The sequence below is a fragment of the Monodelphis domestica genome, chromosome 3 (assembly GCF_027887165.1).
Source record: "Monodelphis domestica isolate mMonDom1 chromosome 3, mMonDom1.pri, whole genome shotgun sequence".
Lineage (NCBI taxonomy): Eukaryota > Metazoa > Chordata > Mammalia > Didelphimorphia > Didelphidae > Monodelphis > Monodelphis domestica.
In genome coordinates, this window is record NC_077229.1 from 235,967,911 (window position 1) to 235,979,353 (window position 11,443).

At 36.7% G+C, this 11,443-nt stretch overlaps 2 pseudogenes; one reads left to right on the forward strand and one right to left on the reverse strand.

Annotated features, from left to right (window-relative positions):
* Positions 1-2,050: 2,050 nt before the first annotated feature.
* LOC100618079 (hypoxanthine-guanine phosphoribosyltransferase-like) lies at positions 2,051-2,953 on the forward strand (annotated as a pseudogene).
* Positions 2,954-3,985: 1,032 nt separating this feature from the next.
* Positions 3,986-4,613, reverse strand: LOC100618034 (3-methyl-2-oxobutanoate dehydrogenase [lipoamide] kinase, mitochondrial-like; annotated as a pseudogene).
* Positions 4,614-11,443: the final 6,830 nt, after the last annotated feature.

Sequence of the window (11,443 nt, forward strand, 5' to 3'; positions counted from 1 at the left end):
ATAGTACAGTATTGAATAGTAGTGGTTATAATAGGAATCTTTGTTTACCCCTGACCTTATTGGGAAGACCTCTAACTTAATCTCATTATAGATAATGTTTGCTAATAGACTTAAATAGATGCTATTTATCATTTCAAGGAATGTCCATTTATTCCAATATTCATTCTCTATTGCTTTTAATAGGAATTTATTGTATTATATATTTAAAAATCCACCTTCATAGAGACAATTATATGGTTTCTTTTGATTTTCTTATTGATATAGTGAATTATGGGCATAGTTTTGCTAATATTGAACCATCCTTACATTTCTGCAAACTATTTTTAACACCTCCAAAGTTAACTCACTATCTCATTTTTCAGAACTTCTCTTTCAAACCCTTCTTATATCTCCCATGACCCTGCCCTTACCCTACCCCTCTCATGTGAAAACCTTGCCTAATATTTTATCTGTAGCAGTCCACCCCTAGCTATGGGCAAGGGAAACAGTTGGTATGTGCAGATTGCCTTAAAAGAGAGCATGCTCAGTCTTGAGCATGCTCAGTATAGCTCATGGCTGGGAAGGCCTCTGACCCTTGACCCCAGCTTCTCCCAAGTTAGGCGGGAAAACAGGTTTCTTTGTTCTCGCCTGGTTAAGAGAAACCACACCTATGCCTTGTCATTAACCAATGAGGGTCATCCCTATGTACTACGTAGCAAAGTGTATAAGTAGCCCAGCAAGCTCCGCCTCTCTCTCTCTCCTTCTCTTTCAGGCTAGCTGATGGCTGTCCTTGCAGGAGCTTGGCCTCTTTAATCTTTCTCTATTCATCTCTCTGACCTGTGTGGTATTAAATATGGATCTCTGGACTGGTAAAAGCCTTCGGAAGGGTCCTTTGATCAGAGCTTAGCTGTGGCTCATTGATAATTAATAAAGACTCATTCTGGCCGCCTCATATCTCTAATTTGACTCCGTCATCGCCCTCGTGGTATTTAAAATTTCTATCCTGTCTCTATCTTCCTACCTTGAGGCTTCTCTCCCCTCTGAGAGAGCTTCATTATCCAAAGATTCAAGGTCCTTTTCTAGAGCTCCTTTTTTCCCCTTATTCTGGATTTCATACTATTCAAATGCTTTTCATCACTATTTCCTCTTTCACCACTATCTCATATAACTGGCTGGCCCTTTTCCTTTCCTTGGCAAAAGCCTCTACATACAAAAGTGATCTTATTCCATACTGTCTTCTCCAGCAGATTGCTCCCTCTATCATCCTCATTCTCATTTATTGTCAGACTCTCCCTGTTTGTTAGTTGCCAAGAAGGAATATATGTGCTTAATGGGTAATGAGTCAGGTAGATTATTACTCACAGGTATATGAAAGTGTGACTTATGATGGTGCCCTATGTGTATCACTTACTTATCTAAAACACAGATATCCTGGATCTCTGGTCTTATATCTAATTGTTATGGCTGGGAAGATCCATAGGGACAAATAAGAGAAGGCTCTAAGGGGTAATCTTTCTCTTGGATAACTGAACTGCAACTTCCTGCTATCAACCATAAGAAAATATGGATTAATCAAATATTTATCAGCACATATTATGTACTGGTACCTGGCATTAGGCTAAACACAGAACACATTATTTTCACTTGATCTTTACAATAATCATAGGAAGTAGGTGCTATTATTATCACCATTTTACATTTGAGGAAATTAAGGGAGATAGTGGTTAAGTGACTTGCCTAAAATCATGTAGATAGCAGTCTAAAGTTGAATTTGAACTTGGGCCTTTTTGACTCTAGACCCAATATTCTATTTACTGCATGACCTTGCTATATGAATACTCTTTCTCAATCTCATTGGCCAGATCTCTAAGATTATGCCTAGATTTTCAGCTCTGAGCTGGGGCTGGCACAGTCGCATCTCGATGGCTCTCTTGCTCCCTTGCTGTCTGGGAGCTGCCTCCTCTTCCTCCTCTTCTTCTTCCTTCTCCTCCTTCTCCACTGCTCTCTCTTCTCCTCCTTTCCATTTTTCCTGCTTCTGCCCGGCCGCTGCTGTCGAGTCTCCCAGACCGCCATGGTGAACCTGAGCCCTAGCATCATGATTGATGATGATGAACCTGGACTTATTTTGCATCCCTAAGCACTACGCTCAAGATTTGGAGAAAGTATTCATTCCTCATGGACTTATCATGGACAAGACTGAACATTTGGCACGAGATGTGATGAAGGAGATGGGAGGTCACCATATCATTGCCCTCTGTGTCCTCAAGGGTGGCTATAAATTCTTTGCTGATTTACTAGATTATATCTAAGCACTGAACAGGAATAGTGATAAATCAATTCCTATGACAATAGATTTTATCAGATTGAAGAGCTACTGCAATGACCAGTCAACAGGAGACATCAAAGTAATTGGTTGAGATAATCTCTCAACTTTAACTGGAAAGAATGTCCTGATTGTTGAAGATATAATTGACATGGGGAAAATGATGCAGACATTGCTTTCCCTGGTCAAGCAGTATAATCCAAAGACCGTGAAAGTAGCCGGCTTGCTGGTGAAAAGGACCCCTCGTAGCGTAGGATACAGACCTGACTTTGTTGGATTTGAAATTCCAGACAAATTTGTCATTGGATATGCCCTTGACTACAACGAATACTTCAGGGACTTAAACAATGTCTGTGTCATTAGCGAGACTGGCAAAGACAAGTACAAAGCATGAGATGCAACTTGGTGTGCAGAAAAGCTTTGAAATACTGTGGGGAAACCCATCAACTTCACCTCTGGACCACCAGCTAAATTGTCCAATGTTTCAGCCCTGTGACCATCTGCTTATTAGAGCTTTTGCATGTACTATATCTTGTCTGTTTTATATTTTAGGAATGTCAGACAGTTGCTGCAGTTCTGATTGCGGTTTCATTTGCACTACAAAACTGAAAGAGACTATCACTACCCCCTGGGTGGGTTGTTTTGCTTGAATTTCTGTTATTAAATGAATAATTTTATTATATTAAAAAGCTTTTTTATTAAATGAATAATTTTATTATATTAAAAAAGCTTTTTTATTAAATGAATAATTTTATTATATTAAAAAAGCTTTTTTATTAAATGAATAATTTTATTATATTAAGGAATATAATAAAATTATTCATTTAATAACATCTATTGCTAGGCTTCCTTCCTTTACATTCATTTTTCATTAATTCCCTTCATATTCTTGACCTTTTGTTTTTCAGATGAATTTCATTAATTTTTTTAGTTCTACAAAATAATTATTTGGTAGGTTTGATTGGTATGACAATGAATAAATAAGTTAAAGTAGAATTGACATTTTTATTATATTAGCTCAGCCTACCCATGAACAATTAATATTTTCCAGTTGTCTAGATATGACCATATTTGTATAAAAAGTGTTTTGTAATTGTGTTCATATAATTCCTTTGTTTACCTTGGCAAGTAGATTCCCAGGTATTTAATAGTCTTTACAATTATTTAATTTATTTTTTGGCTTTCAAAATGTACACTTTAATATTACAAACACAGCAGCAGATGGAGGAAGGAAAGGGGGTTCATCAAACCCCAAACCCACTTCCCCAGAAATAGGTATGATGTAGGATGCCTCTGGGGCCCTCAAAGGCTCCCCCTACCCATCCTTCCTAGCTCTAAGCCAAAAAGCCAGAAGCAGATAAGAAGGAAATGAATGGAGGAATTGCAGTATATGAAGGGCAGAAATTCTGAGCTACTAAACCTGGATTGGTGGGCTCAGGGGACTTGACTGCCCAGAGTCCAAGATGCAACAAACATCAAAAAAATCAGGTTCTGAGACCCCAGGCACAGCCATTAACAAAGATCCTAAGGGAAGTTCCTGGCCCCCAACACTTTAGACCAAGTTGTAAGACCTGGAAGGAAGAGGGGTAAGGACAGTATGATGAGAGAGGAGGGGGAGAGGCAAGTGCCTACCCCTGGCATTTCCCAGGGGGTGAAGGTCCAGGTAAGGCTGGGCTAGATGAGTCAGATCTGGAAGCTCTTCTCCTTGCAACCTATGTGATGAAGACTTATGTAGATGTTTGTGCCAATCCCTTGCAAGGACTGGAGCCAAAGAGAGCCACCTAGGTATTCTGCATAGGTCTGGGATGTAGGAAGCCCAAAACCAAATCCAAGTATAGGTCCTGGCTGGACATTGCTGTTTTTATCCACTTGACCAAAAAGTGGGTTGATTCGAGGATCCTGAATGCTGGCCTCAGTAGTGGTGAAGTAGTAGTCCATCACTTTGTCCAAATAGTGGTGGGTGATGCCCCCAACCCTGATGTGAAATTCTGATTATGAGGTCAATGTCATTGTTGGCAATAATGATGATGATATCCAGAATGTTATATGGAATATTCAGATGGCTTTCCATCATGGCCCTCATACCATTCTTCAGTAGCTCAGGAAGAATATAGTTCAGGGGCATTGGGATGAAGGGGAAGCGGGCAGCCATGTGGCTATTAATTCGAACTTGAGGGGCATTACCACACAACCTCCTGACAAAGTCCACCCACTTTTCAATGATCTTTGTGGGGGGTTGAATATAGATGACTCCTACAAAGTTAGAATTGTCCTAATGCAGGGCCAGGTGATGAGTGCCCAATGTACACATTCAGCTTCTGGAAGACTCAGATATAAAGTTCATGCACATGAAGTATGGTAGGATTGAAGCCAGTGATGAAAGGCAGATTTCAAAAGTCCTTGATTTGGTGGACTATTTGAACAGGGAGTTCATGGTGTAGGTAACAGGCACTTTTAAGCAGATATCTGCCATCCTGAGAGTGACTGAGTATACCATCATCATTGGAGTGAGATGGACAGAAGACTTCTCAACTGTGGCATCAATGGCTGACTGGTTGTAGAAAGAAGTTACTCTTTTGGATCGCTCTCTGGCCAACTCCATGTGATGGGTGTCAGTAGCCGAGGAAGAGCAGAATGGGAGAGTTGGGATGCCAGGGGCCAGAGTGTGGGGCCCCCACAGGGGTCACTCTCCAGCAATAATGCTAGGATCATCTCCTTTCTTCACCTGTTTATCCTTGTTGGGCCTCCAAGTGAATTCAGGAGGTGGGAACATAATAGGCTTGGGGTGTAGGAAATATTGGGGTGGGAAGCTTACCTCAGACTTAGGAGAGGAGGGAAGGACACAGAGGACAGGTTTGGTAGTCCCACTCCCATCACCTGGATCAGGGAGGGAAGGGGCAAGGCTCAGAGTAGAGTCAACCCAAGTGCCAGAGTGAGACAAGGAAGCCAACCAAGCAGCTTATGCCCTCTGCTGCTGCCTCCACCAGTTTCTCCCTCTCTTTTCCTTTCCTCCTCCTCCTCCTCCTCCTCCTTCTATTCCAGAGCCTAGAATTATTTTAAATGGAATTTTTCTTTAACTCTTGCTGCTGGACTTTGTTGGTAATATATAGAAATATTGATGATTTATATGGATTTATTTTGTATCCTGTAACTTTGCTGAAGTTATTATTTTAACTAGTTTTTAGTTGATTCTCTAGGATTCTCTAAATATACCATAGTATCATCTGTGAAGAATGAATGTTTATTTTCTCCATTGTCTACTTTAATTCTTTCAATTTCTTGTTCTTTCTAATACAATTTTAAATAGTAGTGGTGATAATGGGCATCCTTGCTTCCCCCTGATTTTATTGGGAAGGCTTCTGACCTATCCCTACTGCAGATGATATTTGCTGAAGTTTTTAGATATATACTAATTATCATTTGAAGGAATGACATATTTATTTCTATGCTTTCCAAAATTTCTAAACAGAGTGGGTGTTGTATTTTGTCAAAGGATTTTTCTGCATCTTTTGAGAAAATCATGTGATTTCTGTTAGTTTGATTATTGATATGTTCGATTATGCTGAAAACTTTCCTAATAATAAACCACAACTACATTCCTGGTGTAATTTCACCCGGTCATAGTGAATGATTCTTCTTATATAAGCCTGTTTTCTCCTTCTTAGTATCCTATTTAAAATATTTGTGTCTATGTTCATCAATGAAACTGGCCTATAATTTTCTTTCTCTGTTTTTGTTATTGCTGGCTTAGGTAACAATACTATATTCATTTCATAATTTAGTAATTTAGTAGAATTTCTTCTCTGAATTTTTTCAAATTGTTTTTATAATACTGGAAATGATTGTTCTTTAAATGTCTGATAGAATGATTAATTGTGAATCCATCTGACCCTGGGGACTTTTTCCTTAGGGAGTTCATTGATGGCTTCTTTGAAATTTTTTTCTGAGGTAGGATTATTTAAGAATTCTATTTCCTCTCTTGCTAATCTGGGTAATTTGTATTTTTGTAAATATTTATACATTTCATTTAGATTGTCAAATTAATTGCATATAATTGGGCAAAATAGCTCCTAATGATTGCTTTAATGTTCTCATCATTGGAGGTGAATTCACCTTTTTCATTTTTGGTACTGATTCTTTAATTTTGTTCTTTCCTCATTTTAATCAATTTAACCAACATTGTTTTATTTGTATTTTTATAAAGCCAACTCCTAGTCTTATTTATTAGTTTAATGGTTCTCTTATTTTCAATTTCATTTTTTCTCCTTAAATTTTTAGAATTTTCAATTTAATCTTTAAATGAGGATTTTTAATTTGTTTTTTTTCCCCTGGTGTTTTTAGTTGAATTCCCAATTCATTGATCTGCAATTACTCTATTTTACTGATATAAGTGTTTAGAGATAAAGACTTTTCCTTAAGTACTACTTTGGCTGTATCCCATACATTTTGATATGTTGTCTCATTATTGTCATTCTCATTAATCAAATTATTGATTCTAAAATTCATTCTTTGACCTACTCTTTTTTAGCATTAGATTTCTTAGTATGCAATTAATTTTTTATCCTTCCATGGACCTTTATTGGTTATGATTTTATTGTATTATGATCTTAAAAGATGCATTCATTATTTCTGCTTTTCTACATTTGGTTGTGAAGTTTTTATGCATTAATACATAGTATTTTTTTGTGTAGGAGCCATGTATTGCTGAAAAGAAGTTATATACCTTTCTATTGCCATTCAGTTCTCACCAGTGACCTATTCTAACTTTTCTAAGATTTCATTCTCTTCCTTTACTTTTTTGATGTTTATTTTTGGTTTGATTTATCTTGTTATGAAAGGGAGAAGTTGACTTACTTCACTAATATAGTTTGACTGTCTATTTTTTCCTGAAGTTCATTTAATTTCTCCTCTAAAAATTTAGAGTATATACTATTTGGTACATATATGCTTACTATTGATATTAATTCATTTTTAATAGAATCTTTCAGCAAGAGGTAATTTCCTTCCTTATATCTTTTATTCAGATCTATTTTTGCTTTAGCTTTGTCTGAGTTCATGATTGCTACTTCTGCTTTTCTTACTTTAGATGATGCACAATTAATTCTGATCTAGGCACCCTTCCTCAAATGTATTTATTATAAACAATATATATATATAGTAAGATTCTGGTTTGTAATCCACTCTGCTATCTTCATCCATTTTATGGGTGATTTTATCATATTTATATTTAGTTTTTATTACCAACTGTAGATTCTCCTCCATATTATTTTCCCCTTTTGATCCTGCTCTTTCCCTTTTCATTATGTTCCTCCTCACCAATAATTTGCTTTTTACTCCCTGCCCCCTTCCCTTGTCTTATTCCCCTTTATACTTTTCTATAGGGTAAGGTAGGATTCTATACTCCAGTGAATATGATTGTCATTCTCTCTCTGAGCCAGTTATTATGAGAGTGAAGTTTAACAATTGCCCGTCACCTTCCTCATCTTTCCCTCCACTGAAATAGTTTTTCACCATTCATTAGAAGTTATTTACCCCATTCCATCTTTCCCTTTCCCCTTTTTCCAGTGCAATCAGCTTTTTCACCTCTTGATTTGTTTTCGCATTTCATATCATCCTAATCAAATTCCTTTCTCACCCTCTGTCTAAATATACTCCTGATAACTGCTCTGCTCCTAATAAGAATTTTTAAGAATTATATAAATGTCTTTGTTACATGTAGGAGTATTCAGTTTAACATTTTTGAGTCCCTTAAATTTTCTCTTTCTTGTTTACCTTTTTAGTCTTTACTTGGGTATTGTGTTTGGACTTGAAATTTTCTTTTTATGTCTGGTCTTTTACTGAGGAATTCTTGGAAATCTTCTATTTTATTGAATTATCACTTTCTCCCTTAAAGAATATACTCAGTTTTTATGGATAGGTGATTCTGGGTTGTAAACCTGGGTCTTTTACCTTCCAGAATATCATGATCAATGTCTTAGGATTCTGTTAATGTGGAAGCTGCTAAGTCCTATGAAAATTTGATTGTCTAGCTACATGGTATTTGAATTTTTTTTTCTTTCTGGTTCCTTGCAGAATTTTCTCCTTGACTTGTGGACTCCTGATTTAGCTATTATATTCTTGTGAGTTGTCATTTGAGGATTTCTTTCTTTCTGGAGGTTATCTGTGAATTCTTTCAATTTCTATTTCATTTTCTTGTTCAAGAATGTCTGGGAAGTTTTATTTGGCAATTTTTTTGCCAAATACTGTTCATGCTTTTTTTTTTAATTATTGCTTTCAAGAAGTTCAATAATTCTTAAATTGTCTCTCAAAGATCTGTTTTTCATGTCAGTTGTTTTTTCAATGACATTGTTTTCTTTTTTTTCCCTTCTTTTGATTTTGTTATATTGTGTCTTGATGTATCATGAAGTCATTGGATTCTAGTTGCCCAGTTCTAATTTTTAGAAAATGTTTTTATTACATCAGCTTTTGAGCCTCCTTTTTCATTTGGCCCATTTCTTCTTGCATTTACCTTCCCCATTTTTCCTCTGACTCTCTTAATTAAAATTTTAAATCCTTTTAGAGCTCTTCTAGAATCTGAGTCCACTTCATATTTTTCTTTTGGACTTTGCATGTGTTTGCTTTGCTTTCACTATCTCCTTCTGTTTCTGTTCTTTGCTCTTTGTCTCATTGAAAATTCTCTCTGCTTAGGTGTTATGGTTTTCTTGTTTGTTTTTTTAGGTTTGCTCATTTTTCTATCCTTTTAAAAGGTAGACTCTTTCCTCTGGGAGGTCAGGGCACCCTCTTCAATTTTAGTACACTTGATGCTAACTTTATACTTATTTCTGATTTTCTCCCAGTTTTAGTTCTTCCAAGATGGTATATTGCTGTGTGCTGGGAGATCTGAGAGCACTCACATTACTGACTCAATTACCCTCTAGGATTGCTAATAGATAAAATTCTAGCCTTAGACTTGGGAGTAGGCTTTTGGTCTCAATCTGGGCAGACTTCCCTGCCTTGGGGCTCTGTCAATCATTTCTCTCAAGTCAGCAGCCTGGGGACTGTCCCTGTCAAGGACTGGGGAGCTAGCTTATGATCTACTGACTACCCCAGACTGGGATCTACATCTTTACCACAACCCTCAGGCTTGGACTCCTGGTCTTACTCTGGGTTCACACAGATTAGGTTGCATAGCACAAACTACCCTATGATGGAATTCAGATCCACACTGTAGGTTTGCTTTGGAACTTTAAGAGGTATATATTTGGTTGGACCCCTATTGACCCAGGAAGCATTTCAGGATTTGGATGTTGGCTTGGTCCCAGTTTCAGAACTTGGAACACCAAATGTGGGATGGGGGGAACATGATGCTGGCTTGCTTTTTACTCCTTGCTATAGCCTCCTGCTGACTCTGCTTCCTTCTTACCCCAGTGCCCTAGATATTCTCTTCCTCATTCTCAGGTTGTTCTTTCAGTGAAAGTTGCTTCACTCTGTCTCCTTGTTGGTTCTTTCATTCATGATTTCATTTTGTGGCATTATTTTAAAATAGGTTGGAGAGGATTCTCATGGTAGTTTCAAACTTCCCTTCTTCTACTCTACCATCTTGGCTCTAGAACTGCTTTTCCTATAACTTTTGAGGGACCAATCATTCTCTCAGTCAACAAGGTCATCAGTCAAATGTTCTGAGTCCTCCACACATATTCAATGTGTTGCTAAAGCCTATTGATTTTAGTTTAGTAACTAACACCTCTAACATATCAACCCTTTCTACTCTGACACTTTCAATACTTTCTGAAGGTCCTCATCTACTCATGCTTGGACTTATGCTACCTGTTTAGTCTTCCTGCAACAAATATCTTTGCACACAAAACCATTTTTTACTCAGCTGTCAAATCTATCTTCCTAAAAACATACCACCTTCTAGGGTTAAATATAAAATCCATTGGCATTCAAAGCCCTTCATAACTTGACCCTGACCTTTATAATATTCACCACATACTCTGATTCAGACACATCAGACTCAATGCTAATTGTCACTCAAGAAACTCCATCTGCTTACTCTGTATTTTCACTGGCTATACTTAATACCCTCAATACTCTCTTTCCTTATCTCTGCCTCTTACCTAAATTATTACCATCTACAGAAAACATTTTCTTATCCTCCTTAATTCAATTGCCTTCTCCTTATTTATTATTTTAAATTTATCCTATATTATGCTTTTGCATTGTTGTTTGTATGTTGTCTCCTTTATAAAACTTTGAGTTTCTGGAGATCAGGAACTATCTTCTTTTCCTTTGTATCTCCACTGCTTAAGTGCTTGACCATATATAGTTGATAAAATTACTGTGGTGATCATGTGGTAAACATATATATATATATATATATATATATATATATATATATACAAATTTATATATGATATATAATATACATGAACCTTCATCTATCTATATTCATACATGCCTGAATGGGACCTCATCTAGTTTACTTTCTTTAACAAATAAATAGGAAAACTGAAGCAGTTACACAAGTAACAATTAGCCAATTTGAACAAATAGTATCTAGCAAAGTCAGAATTTATACCTTGGCCCTTTGACCTAAAACCTACTATGCTCTCTACTATATATTTCTCTCTGACAGATCCTATACCTTCCACAGATACAAGGGATGAACTCAGTATGGCATTTCATTTTATTCTTTATAAAGAATATTTGATAATTAAAAAGAGCACCCCAACATTAGAAAAAAAATGCAAGCTCAGGATCCCATTAGGGTGGAGTTATTGGAAAGATGCTGAATGTACTTGGAAGCCATATTTCTGTTGACTTTGTATGATAATCAGTTTGCTTTCTGCCCTTGTGTCCTCATATTGGAGACATTACCCTGTGAAGGTAGTTTAGCTTTCACCACATCCACAGTGAGGAGTTGTCAGAAAAACAAAACAAAACAAAAAGAGAAATTCAGGAGATTTTTCTCTTGGCTATGTAACAAAATGCACATGGCTAAGTGTGATAAACATATCACTCTTCTGGAAGGTGCTGCTTTTTTACTAAGAGTTTGCCAAGCACTGCATAAAATCAAAACCATTGTCTGAGACTCCTGCCAACTTGTCCAATTAAGGCTTTCATATCATCTGGAAAAAAAAATTCTTTATTAATTAAAAT